The sequence below is a fragment of the Ictidomys tridecemlineatus genome, chromosome 14 (assembly GCF_052094955.1).
Source record: "Ictidomys tridecemlineatus isolate mIctTri1 chromosome 14, mIctTri1.hap1, whole genome shotgun sequence".
Lineage (NCBI taxonomy): Eukaryota > Metazoa > Chordata > Mammalia > Rodentia > Sciuridae > Ictidomys > Ictidomys tridecemlineatus.
The window spans coordinates 31,461,092-31,484,628 of NC_135490.1; the positions used below are offsets into that span (position 1 = coordinate 31,461,092).

Consider the following 23,537-nt stretch of genomic DNA (forward strand, 5'->3'; position numbering starts at 1 on the left):
TTCATAGTGTTCTAGAGATTCTGGTTTGTTGTATCACAATTCAATTTGGTTTGAAGAATTTCTTTGCTAATTTCTTCTATCACACATTCATTATTCAAAAGTGAATTATTCAATCTCTACATGTTTATATAAATCCCAAAGTTTGGGTTATTTATTGTTGTTGTCTTTGTTTTATTATACTAATTTTATTCCATTATGATCAGATAAAATAAAATGAATTTTATCTTTTCCTTTTGTATTTTCTAAGCGTTTCTTTGTGGCCTAAAATGTGGTTTATTTTGTAGAAGTTTCTATGAACTTCTGAGAAGAAAATAAACTTGGTTGTTGTTGGATGGAGTAGTCTAATTGTTTAGGTGTGAGAAGTATTTACTGAGTTTATGGTTGGGTGACCTATCTTTTGGTAAGAAAGTAGTGTTAAAATCACCCAATATTACTATACTGTAGTTGGAGCCTTTAAGTTGAGTAATATCTGTTTTATGTAATTAGGTGCTTTAACAGTTAGGTCATAAATATTTACTATTTTTGTTTATTTATTTATTTTTTTTTGGACTGCTCCCTTTGCCAGTATGAGATGACCTTCTTTGTTTCTTATGTTTACTTTTGGCTTAAAGTCTGCTTGAAGTCTCATGTTTAATTTTAGGCTGCTTTGTGAGATATGAGAGTAGCTACTCTTGCTTGTTTTCAGGCTCCATTTGGATGGTACATCAATTCCCATGCATTCACTTTCAACTGTGGCTTTCTTTGCCTATAAGGTGAGTCTCTTGCAAACAACATATAGTTGGGTCATATTTTTGTATTTACTCTGCTAACCTATGTCTTTTCAATGGAAAGTTGAGACCCTTTGCATTCAGTGTTATTATAGAGAAATATCTATTCATTTCTACCATTTTTATTTATTTCTGCTGTCTAACTTGTCCCTATTTCTCATTGCTTAGCTACTCTTCAAGGGAGATTTTTCTGTTGGTGAGATCTGAAGTTTGTTTTTGAGTTCTTCTCTGTGTGTAGCATTTCTTTAAGTATTTCCTCTAGTACTGGTTTAGTAGTCATAAATTCATCATTTTTATTATCTTGGAAGGCCCTTTTTTCTTTGCTTCTGAAGGATACTTTTGCTGAATATAACCATCTTGGTTGACAGTTATTTTCCTTCAGGACTTGCAACATATCATTCCAAATCCTCCTTAAATACAGGGCTTGTGATGGGAAATCATAATTCTCAATGACTTTTCTATAAATATGACCTGACATTCTTTTCATGATTCTTCAAAAAATCTATTCTTATTTGCTTATCAGGCATTTTCATTTTATTGTGTCATGGAAAATTTTCTTTTTTTAAGTTTGTCTACTGGAAAATTTAAAATTTTCCAATGCCTTTGGGGTCTGGATGTCAAGCTCCTGCCCAAAGTTTAGAAATTTTTCTATTATTTTTCCCTGTAGAGTTAATCCATGTCATTAGCCTGCATCTCACAACCAACTTTGAGCCATATGGTTCTTAAATTTGATATCTTAATGTTGTACCAGAGTTCTTGTATATTATGGTCATAGATCTTTATTTAATTTTATTGGAATACTATCAGAATCTTCAAGATTGGCCACTTTGTCTTCCAGCTCTATGATTCTGTCTTATGACTGGCCTACTCTATTAGAGAAACTTTAAACTGAACATTTCATTTGATTTGTTGTACCTTTCATTTCTAAGATTTTTGTTTGGTACTTTTTCTTTCTTTCTATCAATCTTTCTTTTTTTGTTTTGTTTGTTTTGTTTCTGGTACTGGAGATTAAAACCAGGGATTACTAGTGAGCAACATCTGCAGCTCTTTTTATTTTGGAGGGATAAGATCTCACTAAGTTGCTTAAGTCCTCACTAAATTGCTGAGGCTCGCTTTGAATGCATGGTCTCCTGCCTCAGCCTCCTGAGCCACTGGTATTACAGGTATGTGCTAACCACATCTGGCTGCTTTGGTTCCTTTTTAGTATCTCTACCTCCTTAATCAATTTGTTGTTCATGTCTTGACTTTCTTAATTCATTCAGTTATTTTTCTGTGTTGTCTTAAAATTATTTGATATTTTTTTAATCATTCTTTTGAGTTCCTTAACTCATATTTCATCCACTTTGATATTTTGGGGGTCAGTTCTGTTAAATTATAAACTTTAGGCAGTGCCATCTCACCTTATTTTTTCATGTTTTCTTGTAGTCCTGTGGGGCTTTATGTGTCTGTCTGGATGGATTTTTCTTTTGCTCTTATGTATGGGTCTTTTAGAGTGCAGCCTTCTTTTGGCAAAGTTTTCAGGGATATAAAGGGATTGTCAGTTTTTTAATACATTTCCTATTGAGCTTTATAGACTAGTTTCCCTTCTAGTTTTTGGTGTTAGTGAGTGTATTTTGATACAATGTATATTGTGTCAGAGCTTGAGGTTTCCACATTTACCCTCTAGGTCTCATTCGAATAAGGCCATTCTAATAGATCCACCAATTGTGTTGTATGCAGTAGGAGATGTGGGCATGCCTTCTGTGATTGTACTTCTTCATTTAATAATTATTTATATTCTAAAAGATTATGAGAATGATATGAATTGAGATCTCTCACAGATATGATGTCCATAGTCTTTGTGTTCTGTTTTTACTATAGAAATGGGTTTCCATGAGTTAGGACCTTAAATTCCTCACCTAGATTTTCCTGCTAGGCAGCAGCTAGTCATTGATTTGTGGGGTTTTTTGTCTCCCCTATTCTGTATATTAAAATGTTATTAAAGCTTAAGTATGATGAATTTGTGTGAGGAGTAAGCTGTTCTGTCCCTTGACTGGATTTTGGATGTGGCTCAGCCACAGAGTCTCTAAATTGTGAACTTGTAGGATACCAGTATATTCCCAGCATCCCACATAAAAGACAGAAACAACAGCAATAACAGCATAGCATTAAAATAAATATCTAGCATTTATTTTAACATCTAAAACACTAATTACCACAAAAACAGTAATGAATGGGTTGGCAATCACCAAGAGCAACAATAGCAAAGAGCCACGAACCAGACCTGACATTAAAGTAAATAGCAGGTGTCAACCTGTACTAATGACCACAACAACATGAATGAGGGGGGCAGGAATTATGCAAAGCAAATCGGTCTAAAAGATGGTAGAAATACATTCTATTAAGAGAAAAAGTATTGTAGAGTGGTAAAGGAGTGTTTAGAATATTCAAAATGTGAGCAGAAAGAAAGCAGAAGAGATGTAGCAAGTGGTGGCTATGAAGGAGGATAAAAAATAAAAGAAAAAAAATAAGTACAGAGAAAGAACAAGAGAAATTGACTATTAGAGAGAGACAAAGGAAAGAAAGAGAAACAAAAAATCCAGAATGAACAAACAAAAACACCTAACCTGCAAAAAACAAAACAAAGAAAAATAATAAATATAGGAATGATAAAGAGTAGAAAAAAAGAAACAGGGATATATCTCAACCAGCATGCAAACACACACACACACACAAAAAAAAATCTTAATGAAAATGAAAGATTTATCTCTACTGAGATGGTCAAAACTTTGAACAAGAAAAATGAATGTTCTGTGCCTATGCCAGGTAGCTCTTCTTTCTATTTCATCTTGGACTACATACCTTTGAGAGAGTAGGAAGTGGGGGTTGTTAAACCCTTTCTCTTACCAAGCTTCCAGATAGAGTGGCCTGAAACCACAGCTTGTTGAAATAGCCCTCAGCTTCCCTTCTCACTGGTATGAGGTAGGACAGAATGGGAAGTACTATCAATCAGAGTTTGTCCAGACAGACCAGATTAGTGCATTATCATGGTGAGGTTGCTGCAAAGGTCTACTGGAAAGTTCTGGTGGCTGGGGATTAGTTCCAATCAGGTCTTCAGGATTTTGTTGGTACTATCTGCTCTGGAGATATTAGATCACACACCCCTAGGGCTGGGCAGATGCCAATCTCTGATGGACATCTGGATATCAGGGACCTCTCAAGAATTCTACTAGCAGTGTAAAGGAGCAAACTTTCCATGGGTCTCACACACTGCACCATCCACAAGTGTACCTTTCCCGGGTTCAGTCCCCGAGTGAAATCCTCAAGTGTAATTGCAGTCACCTCTTAAATTTTCTGACCCTCTTCAGCTGGTCACTTGAGCCACCGGACTCAAAGGGAGAGCAAATTGCATTCCTCTTTGTAGCTCTGACTTGAATTCCCCTCAGCACAATCTTTTCTGTCTGTTTCGACCATTTTCTGCTAGGTCACATGACAGGCTCTTGCCAGGATCATATGGTCCTGTTTGCTGTGATCTCCTGGGCCCCCACAGCAACAAGTTGCACCATGGTCTCCTCAACATGACTCCTCACCTCTGCTCCCCTCTTGACAGTTGAGAAACACAGAGCACTTTTCAAGTACCAGCTTGCTGTGAAGCCTCTGGTTCAGCTAAGGTCAGAGTGCTTTTCTGTTCTACAGGTTTTTCTATGCCAAATTTGTCCATTATGTTTCTCTCTGTTTTATCCCTCCCCTCTGTGATGACCTGGTGTTGCTGCTGCTGCCACCAGCTTGACTCCTGTGTACTCTTTCTTGTCCTTTGTTCATTGCACCTGAACTTCTGGGTCTCCAGGTGTCTCTGTCCAGATATTGAATTTCACTGAATTCCCTCTTTCACTCACCTTGCTGAAAAGAAGTAATTCCACTGCTTGAATCCCAAGCCACAAAGCAACTGGAAGGTAGCCTTCCTCTAATCCACCGGCTTTAATTTCACATTCTTAGTTTTAAATGTTCAGTGGTATATATTTTCTCTTTCATCCTTTTTATCCTGAAAATTCACCAGAATTTTGTCAATTTCATTAGCCTTTACAAGAAAAAGAGTTTATTGTCTCTCTTGATTTTTAAGATTTCTTTAATCCTTACTGATAACTCTGTTGACTTGTTCTTTTCTCTTAATTTTTTTTTTCATTTTTTTCTAAGTTGTTAAAAAAAGACATGTAGGACTCAGGTATTCTTAGTCTTCTTTTCTAATATAAGCAGTTAAGGCTATAAATTTCCCTTTATGTGTTCTTCAACAACATTCTTCAGTTTGGGATATATTGGTGATGAAATTTGGTAATGTCACTCCGATAAATTCTAATTTAATCTAATTTCAATTTTAACTCCTTCTTTGCATGGAGAGTGTGTTATTTTACTGTTTTTGCCTTGTCTTTAATTTTTTATGTTAAAATAATTTCAAACCTATAGGAAAACTTATAATACAAAGAATTCCCATATACACTTCTCAGATTTGCAGATATTAGTATTTCTCTCTTCCTCTCTGTTCATCTCTATGTCTCTGTGCTTATACGTACATGCATTTAGACATGCATACAAACATAATATTTTTAATATAATGTGTATTATAGGTACTTTATATGCATTCACACATACAAGTACTTTTAGAATTACCTTTGTCAAGGGTATACAATTAGTAAACTTAAACTCTCCCAGTTTTTGTTTGGAAATCTGTATTTCACATCAACTTTTTAAAAACTAGAAGTTTAAATTGAGAATTGTTTTTTTTAATCCATGTATAATAAAGGTATTGTATCATTGTTGTTAAACTTCAATTTCTTACGACAATTCACAGATTATCCTAACTTGCTTCTTTCTGTTTTTTCTCTCTGACTACATTAATAATTTTCTCTTTGTCTTTGGCTTTTTGCAGTTGCACTATAATATGTCCGTAAATATATTTCTTCTCATTAATTCATTTCATAATAAATTTGATTTCTGAAATCAATGGACTAATGTTTTTCTAAACATATGGAAAATTCTTAGCCATCCTCTCTTCAAATATTGCCCCAACTACCTTTTCTCATCATCTTCTAAAAGCTCCAATAAATATGTTACACCTTCCCAACTTTATCCTTAATGTCTCTATTGTCTTTCATATTTTCATTTTCTTTTTCTCAGGGATAGATTTTTATATAAATACAAGAATTCTTCAGTTCTATCTTCTAAATTATTGTTCTATCTTCTAAATCATTGTTCAGTTCATCAAGTGAATTTTCATGTCAATAATTGCATATTTAATGTTAAAATTTTTTATTCATACTTTTAATTTTGACTTCTTGAGATATTTTATCATAATTGTTTTATAAAATTTCTGTAGCTGATATTTTAGTATGGGATTATGTTATATGTCTGTGTATGCTTTCTGTATATTCCACTGGCTTTTGCTTATGACATCTTATCTTCCTTATGTGTTTTGTTCTTTGCCAGTTTGGCGATTGCAAATAAATAATTTTATTTAATTTATGATTTTTTTTAATTGTGATAAGCTTGATTTCTCCAGAATAAGTATATTTGGTTTTGGAGCATCACTGGCCTGGAACTGTCCTAAACTGAATTCTAATTTGCCATTTTAGAGTCAATCTGAAAATTGGCAGCCAGTCTGCAAACATGAGAGGGTCTGTCCTGACTAACTCTACTTTTGTTTAATACCATAATGTAATAAAGACAATCTTTTTTTTTTTCAATTTTCTAGGCAGGGTTGTTTTATGTCTGTCTGGTTTTTGTTTTGTTTTGTTTACTTGGGATTTTTTCTTCTCCTCTGTTAATGATTAAGCCCTTTAAGTTCAGGTCCATGGATGGAAGAAGGTTCTCCTATTGGAATCCCTAATTTGTGTGATCCCTGAGATTTGACCACTTCTGCTTCTAGAAGCTATGAGAGCACAAATGTCAAGAAAATTATTTAGACATATCTTTCCAAAGCAAAATAAAACTTTAATTCTCATTCACTTTCTGGTTCCCAACTTAATTCAATTCCTAATCTGAGTATTTTCTGAAATGATTTGAGAAAGTTAATTATTTTTAATTTTGACTAAGAATCTGTGTTGTCTTAGGTAATGTCATTGAGTTGCAATTTAATGAGCACTTTAATTCAATTAATTATTCTAAATTTGAAAGACCTCTAAATAAAGCTAGAATTAGAATAAATTCTTCCTGTCACGAGTAGATATGCGAATCTAGGGGCTGAAGTCTATGTATTACTGGTTGAATATCTTTGTCTTCATAATTACTTCTGCTATTTGACACTATTTCACATAATACATAGCAATATTCTTCTTTATCTTTAAAACTGTTTCTAATTAAAATTTAAGTTACTTGCATTTTAAAATCTTTTTAAATTAGAATTATTTTCTTTAATTAAAATTCAGAGGACAATAATTTGTAATGCCTCTTCTTTGACTATATACACACATTTTCACAAAATATTTCCCAAAATGTGTCCAAGCATCAGCTGCATCAGAGTATCTTTAGATATAATTTAAAGTGGATATTTCTAGGCCCTTCCTCATACCTGCTGAATCAGAATCTCTTATGATCATGCCTGTGTTCTCCATACTAAATGAATAGCTTTATTTTTCCCCAAGCATCAAGTTAAACACTAAAGTTCACTTTAGACATAGAGATTTAGTTTTAGATCTTTTTCTAGAATTTTTGTACTTTCCTTTCTTTAGAATACTTTTCTAGCATTTCAATTCTATTTTTTATTTTAGAAATAATCTTAATATTACCTCACTTGAAGTAGAGTTTTTAAATATAGATACAGAAAATACTAAACAAGGCTTATTTGAGGGTTTCCTTCTTTAGAGAATTCCAAAATTATATCATTGTAGCAATTAAATTTATATGTCACTCACTTCCAAAAGAATAAAAAACAAGACCCCTTAATATTATCAGCAGACTACTAAAGTTTACTAAATGTCACAACCTAAGATATCAAATCAACTTAAAGCAGATTTTTATCCATAAGGTAACCTTGACTATAAATGCTTTAAATACAGATTTAAATATATAAGTGGGTTTTTCTTTTTCTTTCATATATATTCATATTTGTTTAGTATATCTCTAGCTATGAATGTTTTACTGAGTGGGAGACTGTCAATTATATGCAACATTCAAAGATTATGTCCTTCTGCTAATATATAAAAATTTTCACTAAATAAAATGTTAGTCCAATGTAACAATTTTTAAGTTACTAAAATAATTAAATAATTGCAAAGATGCTTTATATGATCATTTGTGATTTTCAAAAACAAAAAATAGAAATTAAAATTTAGTCTTATTATCTTAGAAAATCAAGGGGAAAGAAGTAACTTTTACGCTTTTACCAATGGTTACCTTATACTCTTGTTTTTTTAATTTTCTATTTTATTCTAAAACTCTATTATATTTTAATTACCTAATTCTGTATCCCTCTGTTTAACTCATTCTCATATTTTATTCTATAAACAAGTCCTTGAATAAGCTGACTTAAGTGTACATCTAACCATTTACCCATAAACATGTTTTATAAGTTTCTTAAAACTTAATATTTGCAACACATCATAAATATTTCTCTGCAACTCCCTTTTGGCTCCTCCATTTATAATTTAATGCTCAGTAGTAGCCAATTCTATGACTAAAGTAGGTGTTCTCTGACTGAGCATTCTATAGTTGGATCAATTAGCTTAAAAGAGGTCACCTGAGCATAAACACAATTGTTTTATGGTTGACCAAGTCCAGACATCACTAGGTTAGTTGCCCATCATGGTATTAAGTATGCTTCAAATTATCTTTTTTGAGGAAATATTAACATTGAAACTGTTTGTATTGTTATTATTGATCACTAATGTATCATAGATAATATGATGGATGACATGGTGTTTGCGTGCATCTTTCCTGATTCCTAAGTGAGCCCTCAGGATGGTAATTCAGAAGGAAGCTCATAAATGAGCCATTGAGGATGGAAGTGAGTGAAGGGCAAACTATTTTTACTGATTCTGTACCCGCAGAGTATCCTGTTACAAACAGATTTCATCTTCTCTTAAGTTCCTTTGACTAAAATCTTCTCTTCACTTTTAGGGACTATATTAGGTGAACTCGTTATTATATTCCCTGTTGTATTAGCTAAGCTTTTCCTTCAGTAACACAATTTATTTTTATCTTGAAATTAGTAGCAGCTTTATGACTTTTGACAACTTCATATCACCTTCAAACTCATCCTTACACTCACCTTTAGATACAAATGTTCAAATTCAAACTATATTCTTTTTTGAAATACCAATTAAATTTAGAGGTGATATTAAGGTAAAATGAAAGTAGAAAACACTAGAGCTTTACTTAATAATGTTATCATCAATCTCCATGCCTGGGGACCAACTTAGAGTTGAAACATAGTCCTAACAAGCTCCTTCTAATATGTTCAATAACTCATTTCCCTTGAATAGGTCCAAGGTACTTCTGATATATACTAACTTCTGCAAGATATTGAATCTTGAATCTTGTGCGGCTCTAGTATACTAAGTCAAATCTTATCTTTTAAGAATCTTTTAGTTTTCATTACATTAGTTACTCTCTACAGAATGAAGGAGATTTTTTTTAATTGACTGATCATAGAACTTAAATACCAAATGGAAATATTCCATAGAAGAAAACTCCAGATCACTTGACCATTGTTACTAGTGATTTCATATAAATTCTTCAAGTTAATTCTACTTGTTTTTTTGACTCATGATGTTTACTATTAAGAATAGAGATTATCTAAATAATATGAGTTTCAGATACAAGTGGAAAATCATGACTATGACCCAAGATGCTTCTTGGGGTCAGTGGAATTTCTTCAGGAACCACTTCCCTGATCAATCCAGTCTGTCCATAAAAACACATTTCAATTGTCCTCTCCGAGCCTGCTGCTAACAGTTGTGCTCTTACATTATGTATGAATCTATGCTTGTTGCATGAACAAACTGCATAGTGTTCCATTAGTAATTTTCAATTTCATGCTAAGCTTTGCAATTTATTAGTGTTATTAAGGCTAATGTACTATTATTTTGCATATTGTATATCATTTGTTATTCTGCAATGTGATAGTTAACTATTAGGGATCAATAATTCTTCTACATTGTTTACAAATGTGTATAATTAAAGACTAATTCAACTAAATCTCCTATCACATTGACTTTGTTCTCCAAGTTGTTTTCTAAGAAAATCACCCTTTTTTTTCAAGTTTTGGGACTACGGTTTAGAAAACAAGAATGTTTTACAAATATTTTAACACAAGCATTTGTATGTCAGTATTAAAGCTGTTAGTAATAAAGTACACTTTGCATTTGAATAATGGAATACCAAGTGAGAACAATTTTATAAAGATAATTTTATACAAATTTTGCTTGATAACTAGGAAATCCATAAAACACATGTACTTAATTTTCACATTTACTCATCACTATGGTGTTTATTTTAAAAGCTGGAATGCAAAATCTACTGGATAATTCTTTGTGCTTTTAGACTAAAATGTTAGTGGCTGGGGAAGGAAATATATATCTTACATATACAAATACACAGACAATGTTTTAACAAAATCATGTTTGAACAACCTCACTATCTAGCACACTTACCTTGTATTCTTCTCTATTGAGTGCAAAGGCTGTACAGAGAATCAGTTATAGAATTTATACTTGCTTTGGTCTTAGGACAAATGATTAGTTAAGACCTACCTAGATTTACACATTTATGCATTATCCCTAAAAATAGGAATTTTATCAGCAAGAATGAAGCCATTCTAAAGATAAACCATACCCTGAGTTTATTACAAAGATATATTAGTCTTAACATCCTGTGTTCCTTATTCCTATTCAACCAGGAAGAGATCAAATGTGCTTCTTTCAAGGAAGGTTATTTAGTAGCTTGTGTTCTGCCCAATGGCATCTTGCATCTTCCTTCATTTTCTTACTTACAAGCTTTGAAATTATGGCTATTTTTATTGATGCCTGTTTTCTATTATTTGTGAAAAATCATTGTAAGCGCTCTACCTCACATGAATGCTCCTCTTCACTAGTTTGTTCATTTGTAGACATTTAAAGTCATTTTTCTAAATATTTTTCCTACTCTATTTCTTTCAGTTTGTTTTCCTCTTTTTTTCTTCTTTTTCTTTTTTCCTATTGGTGCTGTCCATAAAACCCAGGGTCTTATACATGCTTAGCCTGCTCCACTCCTGAGCTGTACCCTCATCCCTCTACTAAGTTTCAGCTTCTCTTTTCTACTATGGTCACTGTTTCTCTGACCATATGGTTTTCTATGAATAATTTTAAAATGTTAAAACTATTTATTTTCCAATATTCATGAGTCACTTAGAGCTTGTCTTTAAATAATACAAAATGAACATATATGAAAATACTTGAAAATTTTAAATGCTCTCTTAGCTTTTTGACATCTTACTTTGTAAACTATTATAAAATATTGCTAAGGATATGGGTATCTTTGCAAGAATGATGGAGAAAAAAATTTATAAAAGAGCTAGACTATTTAATGAACCACTTTGTGATTTTTTAAGGCTGTCTCCAGGGGAAATTATTATAAAATAAATCCAATTTTCCCACTGACTAAAAGATTTAATAACAAATCCTTTGAATTATATGGGCCCAATTTTTGGAGGATTATTAATAGTAACAGAGCATTCACTAGATACAGTGCTGTGCATCTATAGTCTCAACTACTAGGGAGGCTGAGGCAGGACAGTCTGAAGCCCTGTATCATGAGAACAATCTGGGCAACATAGACAGAAACAGTCTTGGGAAAAAAAATAGTAAGAGGAGAGTTTTGCTTGAGTCTGTATTTACTCAGTTTAATTCTTATCCTTCTATAATGTTTCTCATTCTTTAGTGTTCATTAGTTTATTTTCTGAAGAAATACTTCTTGGCTGACCATTGCATGTTAGACTGTACTAAAGGCTGGGGACATACTGAGGAGAAGCCCCACACAGGAACTCTGCCCTGACTCCTGGGTTTGGAGCCCAGAAATCTGTATGACAGCCATCAGCACAGGGGATATTGGTGCTTGTGGCATATGAACCATACTTTAAGAAACAGGATTTTAGTGTAAAAATGCATTTGAATATAGAACTATAGGCTATGAAATTATTCCTTTAAAGAGGAAAGCACTATATTAATTAACATGAATGCTGAAACCAAACATAAATTTTATTCACTGCAGCCAGTATAAGCGATGCCCTCCCCTCCCCTAGATCCTGCATCCCAAAGTGCAACGACAGTGGGGTTTGCAGTGTCCTTGCTGTCCTGTGGTGAGACAAGGCTGCTTTCAGAACACCAGCAGCTGGAAGCTTAGTTGCTACATCAGGAGGAAATTCATGGCTCCATAATTTCCATATGGATACATTTCAGATATAAAAATCCTATCCATATGGAAAGCATTATAAGAGGGAATACAAGTGAATTAGTAATTTCACAGCTTTACATACCTAAACCTTTAGCATTAAGGTAATTTTCACTGGTTAAACTTAGAAAATAAAAGGAATAAGCCTGCTTTGCTCTTAAGGTTCAATCTCTTCTTTTAAGTAAAAAATAGTCATTGTGCCACAATCATGTTGAAGGTTAAAGGAGAACACTTTAATTTAAGGAGGTATCATTTACATTGGTTACCTTTGGATCTGTCACCAAGCCTACTCACGGGCTTTATTGATCCTATTTTTTTTTCCAGAAAAAGTTAAACCATTTGTTAACCACAATCATTGCTTCTACCTTGTTTAACATGCTTTCTTGGAAGAATTAATCATTGGTGTTAATTAGAATATTTATTACATAGAACATACATGTAAATAAACATGCATATATATTCATATATACTGACTATATAGTTCATATAAGACACAGATATTACTAAATGGCATGAATTTTAACAGATATATTGATATAGACCCTATATGTAAGTATATGTGTGTATGCACATATGAATCTACATAACATTAACTAAGGCTATTTACTTTGCAGTCTAATAAAGCCCGTGGGGCTGGGGCTGGGGCTCAGTGGTAGAGTGCTCATCTAGCACCTGCAAGGTACTGGGTTCAATCCTCAGCACCACATAAAAATAAATAAATAAATAAATAAATAAATAAATAAATAATTATAAAGGTATCATGTCCAACTACAACTAAAAAATATTTTTTAAAAAATTAGAGCCCATTATAAGATTCATTTTAGACTACCAATACATAAACTTGAAATAAAATGATAACTCTTAAATCAAAAAGTTCTCTTCTAGTAGATATATAATTGAAGTCTTTTCTTTTTAAGACTTAAAAGACCAAAATTCACAATATCAGTTCTTATTCAATAAATATTATTTGAAACTGGATTCAAAGGTTAGAAAGTTTAGTTGTTTTTAAAGCATTGTTAATTGGGTACAAAAAATATATGGACTGTATGGGTGCTTTAAAATATACAATTTTTCTCCTCTCTTGGAATAGACAACATCAATACATTACTGTTATTAAAAAATCATGGAGTTTAGAAGAATATTAAAATTGAAAGTTAATTAAGAAAGAACCAGATCTGCCAATGTCTGAAGTTCATCTTCTGAGATCTAAATCCATATCCCAATGCATGTTTGAACATTTATGCTAGAATATTTGTAAGTCATTTAATGGCTCTTATTTTACAAATGAAGAAACAAATATGAAAATATCTGTGTAGGATTTTAAGTGATAAGTCAGTAGTCGGATCAAAGTCCTTTAAATGTTATTAACGAGGCACAACATAAATGAGATTTTCCAGAAAATTTCATGTTAATATTTTCATGACTAGCCTTGCAGTATAATACAGAGAATAGCAGTAGGCAATATACAGCTCAGTTATTATTTACCTCAAAACAGAATTTTATCTTTTTATGTTAACACTGTAAACTAGTGAAAAGCTGAAGTGTCTTTACCATGATGCATGCCATTCATGAAATGGACCCCAATTTCAAAACAAACCTCAAAGACTTTTAGATTCATTAGCCAAGATCCTTAGAGATAATAATAATAGTATAATCGAAATTGGAAATACTCAAATCCCAAAGAATGAATCTGTTTCAGGAGGAGACATTTTAAAGGACACAGGAATATGTTTACTATAGAAAACAGGGACCTGATGAATTAGGATCAGCCTGAATCTCCAACCCTAATTTTTCAAATGCAAAACATGATTTTGAGGACATGGAATAAATAACACAGGGGCCCTGAACCTCTTTAGTAGTGGAATGGGGGTGCAAAGAATTGGCTGTTGTTGGAAATGGAGCCAGCTGATCCCAAACTCTAGATGACGGCTGAAGATTCCTTTCTGAGTCAACTGGCTTGAACATATAGAACAACCCACACATCCATTTGTTTTTGTGAGCTCCAGATGGATAAGCAGAAAATAACTATTTGGCACTAAAATTTACAATTCATTCACAAATAGTATGACCAAACATTCACATTTCAGCGACTTCGAGGGGGTCGTCTAGATCATTAAATTAGCACTAAAGCAATCATGAGAAAAAGTGCTTAGAATCTGAATCTACAACTAAAGGGGAACACAACTCCCCTAAATTATGAATGGAAGAGAAATTAATATAACCAAAATAGCTGTATAAATCAGTAACTTGTTCTAAAAGATGAAGCAGCAATTCCCGTCCTGAGAAAGATGCGAGAGTTTCTAAGCATCTCAGTAGGACTGTTAATTTCATTCTTAAGTTGTGTGAATCTAATAAAAATGTATACAAGCTTTCACAAAATTATCTTATTGCCCCAACTGAAGCATTTCCAGTGATGTTGAACAAAGTCATTTTCCTATTGTTGACATAATAAGTTGTCTCCAAAAAAAAAACTCTAGAGAAAATGATTAATTAGATTTCAATTATGCTGCAGAAAAAAAAAATATATACATACTCACACACTAAAACGCATTATAATGTTTCTTTAATGTGTTTAAAAATTCAAAAATGTTTTTAAAAGCCACTTAAAAAGTCAAAGCAAAAGCAAGCTAATGGAATATGGTGTCATCCTTCAAGTTGATGTATGTTGAGTTTCCCCAGGTCCTTTGTATGACATTACACAGACAGGGCTGGTGTTTTTCTGAATTATCTTTGAAAATTCTGAAATACTCATTATGGTCTCTTGACAGATATAAGGATAATCTCTGTAGTTCTACCATAACTTGAAGAAAACACTGAAATTAACATTACTCCCCCTTTAGAGTAAAGTGGATTGACAGGGCGTAGACACTATTTTTGGTTTGTGTATTTAGATTAAAACTGCCCTCTCCCCCTCCCCCCGCCCCTTTTTCTTCATTTCCCTTCTCTCCCACACCTCCTTATATCCCTCCTTTCTTCTCATATTCCTGTAGTTTCTTTTTTCCTTATTGATATCTTTTTCATCTTTATATTTATTTTCTCTCCCTTCCATTGTCCTTAGTACTCATTCTCAATTTTCTCTTATTTCTCAGTAACTCTTTCCTCATTTAAGTAATAATTGCACATGTTTCTAACAGCTTTAACTGTACTTTGTTAGTCAATATGGTTTGAATAACAAGAGATAAAATTGTAATATCACAGAATAAATCATCTTATATGCTGTTAATAGAAATTTGATACATTTTGTTTCAAATATGGCTAGAAATAAATTTTGGTATTTACTTCTTTCAAATGACATTTAAAATATTTTTAAATGACATTTGTTTGAAGAAGCTACATAGGAAGTTTATATTTCTCCAAACATTCAAAGTTTAACAAAAATCCATATTTCTATAATACTGTAATGCTTGATATAATAAGATTTTTTTTAACTTAAACTATAATTGTTACAAATCTGCCACGTTAATAAATTAACCAGTTTTTGTTTGCATGAATGAAAAATATTGTTTACATGAACACAAATTCCCCTCAAATATTTTTAAATTTAAATTTATTTTTAACTGATGATGAAAAACATAAAAATTGTAGATATTTGTGGGGTCCCATATGATGTTTCAATGCATGTACACATTGTATAATGTTTCAATCAGCTTAAACATATCTATCTTATTTATCATTTATTCAGAGTAAAACATTAAAAAAATCCTTCTAGCTTCTTGAAATATACAGTACATTATTGTTACTTATAGCCACCCTATTGTGCAATAGCAGAACTTGTTACTCCTAACTTTAACTTATTATCCATTAATCAACCTCTCCCTATCCCTGCAACTCTCTCTAGCCTCTACTAACTACCATTCTCCTCTCAACTTATGTTAAATCAGATTTTTTTATATTCCACATATGAGTAAGACCATGCAATACTTGTTCTTCTATACCTGGCTTATTTCATTTAACACAAGGATCTCCAATTCTATCCCTGTTGCTGCAAGTGACAGTATTTCATTTTTTTATAGCCATAATTGTATTCCATTTTGTATGTGTACCACATTTTCTTTATCTATTCATCAGGTAATGGACATTTTGTTTCAATTGGAAGCTATTTTGAATATTGTTAAAATAAACACAGGAGCTTCAATACCTCTTCAACATACTGATTTCATATCTTTGGATATATACCTAGTAGTGGGATAACTGCATCATATGGCAGTTCCATTCCTAAATTTTTGAAAAACCTACCTACTGCTTTCCATATGTCTGTACTGATTTACATTCCCACCAACAGTAGGCAAGGGCTCCTTTTTCTCCATATCTTCACCAGTACTGTTCTTTTTAGTCTTTTTGATAATAGCCATTCTTGGTGGAATGTTATGTAACTCATTGTGATTTTGATTTGCATTCCCCTGATGATTAATGATACTGAGTATTTTTTCATACACCTGTTGGTCAACTATATGTCTTCTTTTGAGAATTGTCTATTTAGACCTATTGCCCATTTTTTAATTGGGTTGTTTGATATTTTTCCTGTTAACTTTTTTGGTTCCTTACATATTCTGGATGTTAACCCCTGGTCATACTTATAGTTTACAAATATTTTCTCTCATTTTGTAGGTCATCATTTTCACTTTGTTAGTTGTTTCCTTTGCCGTACAAAGGATTTTAATTTGATTTTAGTTGCATTTGTCTATTTTTACTTTTGTTTCCTGTGCCTCTGGGGTTTTATCCAGAAAATTCTTACCCCTTCCAATGTCCTGAAGTATTTCCCTGTTTTCCCTTAGTAATTTCCTAATTTCAAGTCTTATATTTAAGTCTTTAATCCACTTTGAGTTGATTTTAGTAACTGGTGGGTGACAGGGTCTCATTTCTTTCTTTTTCTCCCAGCACTGTTTATTGAAAGGTCTGTGCATAGTCTTAGCACATTTTATAAAATCTGTTGACTGTAGATGCAGGCATTTACTTCTTGATCCTACTCTGTTTTATTGGTCTCTGTTTTTTTGTCCATGATACCTTTGACTATTCAAAGGTTTTGATGGTTCTATACAAAATTTTAGTATTTTTGTTCTAATCCTGTGAATGCCATTGGTATTTTGATAATAATTACATTGAATATGTAGACCACTTCATGCAGAATGAACATTTGAACAATATTTATTCCTCCAAGATGTCTGCTCTTGTGTGTGTGTGTGTGTGTGTGTGTGTGTGTGTGTGTGTGTTCGATTTCTTCCATCAGCATTTAATAAATTTCAGTAGAGATCTTTCACCTCTTTGGTTAAATTTATTCCAAGACCTTTTGTTTTATTTAGCTATTGTAAGTGGAATTACCTTCTTGGTTTCTATTTCAGATAATTGGCTATTGGTATACAGCAATGCCACTATTTTTGCTGTATTGACTTTGTTCCCTGCAACTTTGCTAATTTGTTTATTAGTACTCTTTTTTTGTGGGGTCTTTGGCATTTTCTATATACAATAAAAGATCAAAGATCATTTGACTTATTTTTAAACATGCATCTTGATTTTATTCTCCTGCTTGATTGCTCTGACTAGGACATCAAGTACCATGTTGAATAAAAGTGATAAAAATGGGCATCTTGTTGTTCCAGATTTAGAGAGAAAACTTTTCACTTTTCCCCCATTTAGTCTTATGCTAGCTGTTAGCTTAGTCTACATATCTTTTGTTATGGTGAAGTGAATTTTCTCAAATGCCTTTTCTTCGTGTATTGAGATGGTTTGGGTTTTTGTCCTTCATTTTTTGTGGATGTATTATATCATGTTTACTGATGTATGTATGTCAAACTACCCTTGCTTTCCTGCAATGAATTGCACTTGATCATGTTGAATAATCTTTTTAACATTCTGTTGGATTTGATTTGCCAATATTTTGTTGAAGATTTTTGCATCTATATTCATCAAAGATATTGACCTATAGCTTTATTTTTGGGTGCATGTGTCCTTGTCTGGTTTGGTTATCAGGGTAATGCTAGCCTTCAAGAATGAGTATAGAAGAATTCCCTCTCTATGGTTTTTGGAAGAATCTGAGAGTAATTAGTGTTAGTTGGTTAAATGATTGGTACAACTCAGCAGTAAAGCAATTTAAGCCGGGTGTTTTGAAGGGACACATTTCATTACTGCTTCCATCTCATTATTTGTTCTTGGTCTGTTCTGGTTTCCCATTTTTCCAAGATTCAATCTTGGTAAGATATATGTGTCCAGGAATTTGTCCCTTTCTTCTAGGGTATCAAATTTGTTGGCCAATAGTTATCTTAAATATGGAAAAATCACTGCTTTTTTACTTTATGCCATTGTATATTCAACATTTTAAATTTTGATATGAAAATATTCTAGACATACTAAAGCATTTTTTTCATAGAAAGTTTCCCTGATTCCCCTAAAAAAGGAGTCTTTATTATGTTGAATTTTAAAAAACATAGCCCAAATTACCTTTCCTATCAAAATAGTTCTTATGTGTATTTCCTCTTGTTTTCAGTTTTCTCCTTCACTCCATTTCACACATCCAAATTTGTGTAATTGCCAAATTATATAAGCAGTTTAATCTCATATGGTTAATGCTGTAGGAGATGGTAGTCAAGATGAACCTGGGGCTGAGAACCACTAATAGGAAAGGACAAGCCACTTTTTCCAGCCAAGGTCATTTCAGTGTGAGCACTCATGGACTACTGTGTTGATTTGATGCCCTTTCTGCCTCCACCCAAAGAAATGCCTGTTTTACAAATGAGACCTAAGTTTCAGGGTCCTTCTCCTTCTCTACTATAAGGGCGCCCTTAGTTCCTGACTTTGTGCCTGTTATGAGGTCCTCTCCCCTTTCTGAGAAAACTTTCTTTAACAGTCATATTTCCATGGCTGTGACAAAATAACTGAGATAGATCAACTCAAAGGAGGAAAGGTTTACTGAGTACCTAGTTTCAGATGTTCATGGTCACCTGACCCCTCATTTTGGGCCTACGGTAAGGCAGAACACCAAGGCAAGGAGCACGTGGTGGAGCAAAGCTGTTTACCATGGGGTAGATGGGAAGCAGAGAAAGGGAAAGGAGCCTTGGGTCCAACATACCCCTCGAGGGCTCACTCCCAGGGAAACTTCCTCCATCTAGGCCCCCACCCCTAAAGTTCTCACTACCATCAGCTAGGGAGCAAACCTTCAACACATGGACTTTGGGGGGACTTTTAAGATCCAAAATCTTATACTCTTTTTGGAGGGAGTACCAGGGATTGAGCCCAGAGACACTTAACCACTGAACTACATCCCTAGCCCTTTTTATTTTTTATTTTGAAACAGAATCTCACTAAGTTGCTTAGAGCCTTGTTAAATTTCTGAGGCTGGCCTAGAACTTGAGATCCTCCTGCCTCAGCTTCCCAAGCAGCTGAGTTTTTAGGCATCTGCTAGTGTACACAGCCCATTACGCTTTCTTTCACAAACATCACAATATGGCTTTATAACTCTGTAGGGAAAGTCTACCTACTCTCCACAGGGTCCAACTTACACTATCATTCATGTTCCTTACCCTCCCAACACCCTCATCGTTCAAGCTATGGGACGCAACTGTAGTGGTTCATTGTCCCAAAGCCCTAGTTATCCAGATTAGAAATAAGTGATGAAGGGATGGGATGGATTGTTTCTTTAGGAGAGAGCCCAATATGAGTTTAGCACTTCAAGTATAACAAGCTGTGTGAAAAGGGTTTTGTCACTCCAAGTCTGAATCTAATTAATGTCTCCCTTTCACCCAATAGTATAGATACACCTCAGTTTTCCTGGTATTCCAACAAGTAGGAATTCAATTTGAGCATAGAAATACATATACATATATCACTCAAAGACAAACTATAATATTCCAAAAGAATAACTCATTCACTGTAAGGAATAGAGTATTTACAAACATACTTGATCCCCCTTTGAACAGTCTGAATTCTAAGCTTTGCTCAGAAGTATATAAGTACATAAAACATCCATTAAGGTTTGTTGTTGTTGTTGTTGTTGTTTTTTAAGTCTACAAAGCTATGTGTCCCTGGACAGATACCTTCTACACACATGAGAAAAGCGTAGGCCGTGGATTTAAAATGATCTCTGTGACCACAAGCTTCCTTATTGAACAGATTGTCAAACTCAGAACTCCATTTTTAATTATCCAGGGCATTCTTTAAAGATTAAACCACAAAAAAAGTTAACTTCTAAGAATTCAAAAAGACCAGATCCCACAATGAGTCCTTTGGCTTTCAACATCCTGCAACAGAAGGTCTTGGCAAACAGGATTGCTGAATAAGCTCTCACAGGTTCACTTTTCTCATTTGTAAAAACAGAAAATAAAACCTGACCTTCCTGTTTGTTTCATGGGGCTTTATGGTGAGGTTCTAATGAGATGTCTGTGGAAGCACTTTTAATACATGGCATTTTATAGAAAATAAATGGAAGTCATTCTGTTTTGATATTCCAAAAATTATTCTTACTCTTGAAAAGGGGGGTAATATCTGTATTATATTATAACCGATCACAAGAACTGGAGTATGTATTTCAGCACTCCATGTATACTGGCAAACTTGATACATGTCCTCTCATTTAATTCCCACAAAACAGTGTGAAGTTGCCATCATAATTGTCACCCCTATTTTGTAGGTTAAAAAAAAATCTGAAGAACTTACAAATAAAGAATAAAGAGGTAGTTGTGAGGGTTGCAAACATTATGTGTGCACTTAATGCCACTGAACTACACACTGAAAAGTGGTTAAGTTGGTAAATTATATGTATATTCTGCCACAATAAAGGAAATTAATAATAAAATAATCAGGAAACAAAGCCAGGAAGTTTACAAATACAACTGAGCTCACAGAGCTAAGGTTATTATTTCAGTTGCATAAAGACAGAAATATTTATATTTCGAAAATACACAGAAGCTTGTAGATCTATAGTTCCATCTTCATAATTTTGAAAACTTAAAGAAATTAAAGTTTACCAACATCAAATAATTTTATTGATTTTTTTTTGTCTTTAGCTTTATACTTCCTGGACATGTATCATATGCTTGAATTCCTATTAGGAATATATCTCCATAGACTGAGTTAATACAGTTATTAAAACAAATACCTATTATCCCATTTTCTCATTTCCAATCAAAGTAGTTTGCTTTATGCTAACTTTTGTTGAACTTTTTAAGTTGCCAAACTAGAATTATTCATGAATTCTTGAAATGATACTGGGTTATACTTATTTCAACCATGTTCTATGAAAATATAAATGATCCTATAACATTTGCAATCTAATCGTAATTCATTTCATAATGGCAATCTCAAAACACGTTAATTTTGTTAATTATATCACTCTCATTGACTTTCTCAGCTCACTTTCACTTTTGGTGAAGAGATACTTATGACATTTAGTGTTTAATGTCATTAGCTTTTTTTCTGAATAAAGATGGGAATATTGTTCAGCAATTTTGCAATCTAACAGGAGCAAACAGAGGATATGGGTGCATCTGTTGACGACACACATGCTGAAAAATCATAGTTGTTAAGAAATAACTATGATCTAAAAAGAAAGGGGACTGTACTGGGAAGAAATGGTCCAGGAGGGTTAAGAGGAGGTTCTTTGGCAGATTGCTTTGCCCAGCATGCTGTAATATCTCTTTCCAAAGCATATTGGCATAATACACTGAACAATCTTGATAAGGGAGACTTAATTAAAATGCTGTAAGCATAAGATCTCTGCCTTCATGCTATAGAAGATTTTGTCAAAAGAATATTATTACAAACCTAGCAGGATTTTTAAAATGTTTTATTCACTTGTAGCCATCCCACTGATTACTGTACGGTTGGAAGTATAACACAACCAGTCGGTTCTTAATAAGGGCTTTTAAAAATCACAGCATGTTCTTTAGTCCCTCAGTACAGGATGAATGTGACATTAGGGACACAAATATCATTACCTTGATAAATTACTGACCGCATAATGATTATGGAAATTGTCATCGACTGATCATCAGTCACAATTTATTTCAAATCAATGTCTACAATTTGTAGCCGGGATGGAAGTTTTATCAAAACCCCCTCTGGTATAGCACAGCTCTTTGGAGCTCACGTCCCCCTAAGAGTATTGCAGCTTTGTCATGCATCATCTGCTGTTCATGAATGGAACCACTCAATGATTCCATGGCCTCAAGCAATCCAAATTAGTCAGAAGAACATTGGGCTAGGCACACTCCTAGGCAAACTCATGGAGAAAAGCAGTTTAATTTAAGAACCAGCAAATGTGCCAAACTACAAAATCCCTCCCCAGACACAGAGTTTCCCATTTTTTTCCCCTTTCCAACTTGCAATAAATGGTAATGTCTGACTTGACTGTGTTGTTAAATTGCAAATAAATTGTTGAAGAATCATAACATGATAGGCATTTTACATCATCGAAACAATCTCTGTAAGAGGAAGTATAATTTGCCTGCCTTTGTCTGAGACTTGCTAGTGTTCCATTATTCTTTTTCCAACACATTTAACATTTCAAGTCATTTTAGGTCAGGCTTGTCCTAGGACTCAATCCTTGTGGATTGTGATATAGTATTTTTCACTAATTTCTAAGTCCATTATGATATATGGAGGATCTCAAGGTGGCCAATGCTAGTGATGATAAACTTCTATAAGGAACATGTTGTCCCCAAATCCTGCAGAGTCAGATGAACATTATAGATGGTAAAGTACACTTTAGTTAGCATGGGAATTTAATTTGAATATGAACAAGACTGATTTCTTTTTTAAGGCTGCTTGTTGTTCTGCTTTTGTTCCTTTACTTGGGAACTGAAATAATTCGTTGCATTTGTACTTTGGTTGGGATAGAAACGATGTAGAAATGTTAATGAAACCCAGCAATAGTAATACTGGTCCTTAATTTTATAGTTCTACTTTCAAAATATCACATGTAATTTGACCCTTAATAGACTTCTTTCTGAGTTGCAACAAGGGAGATTACTATTTTAAGTTTAAAATTGGCAAGTATTTGTCTAGACTTATATAGCAATTTCCAAAACAAGAAAAATGAATAATATTAATTACTTATTATTTATTAATTGCCAGTTATGATTCTAGCATCCTCTTAAGCGTCCCAGGTATGTTATTTGGTGTAACTACAGTAAGAACCCTACGATCAATGTTTAAACTGATGAAAGTGAATCATAATTGCCTAACATTATGAAGAAGGGTAGAAAGCAGATCTGTTTGAACTTAGGGTCATTATTTTTCATGTAACACAAAACACCTTGGAATATGAGTGATACTTAAGTTGCAGAAACTAGTTGTCTTGTTTTTGGAATTTTTATGTGACTAGCATTTTGGAGTGTTTATCATACTGATATCTATATATCAAGTTCAGGAAAGGAAGGAGGA

The 23,537-nt window shown here is 33.3% G+C and overlaps 1 protein-coding gene across 11 annotated transcripts in view; it reads left to right on the forward strand.

Annotated features, from left to right (window-relative positions):
• The window catches only part of Tenm3 (teneurin transmembrane protein 3), a 2,430,710-nt gene that overhangs the window by 1,566,028 nt on the left and 841,145 nt on the right, over positions 1–23,537 (forward strand). The window lies entirely within an intron of this gene.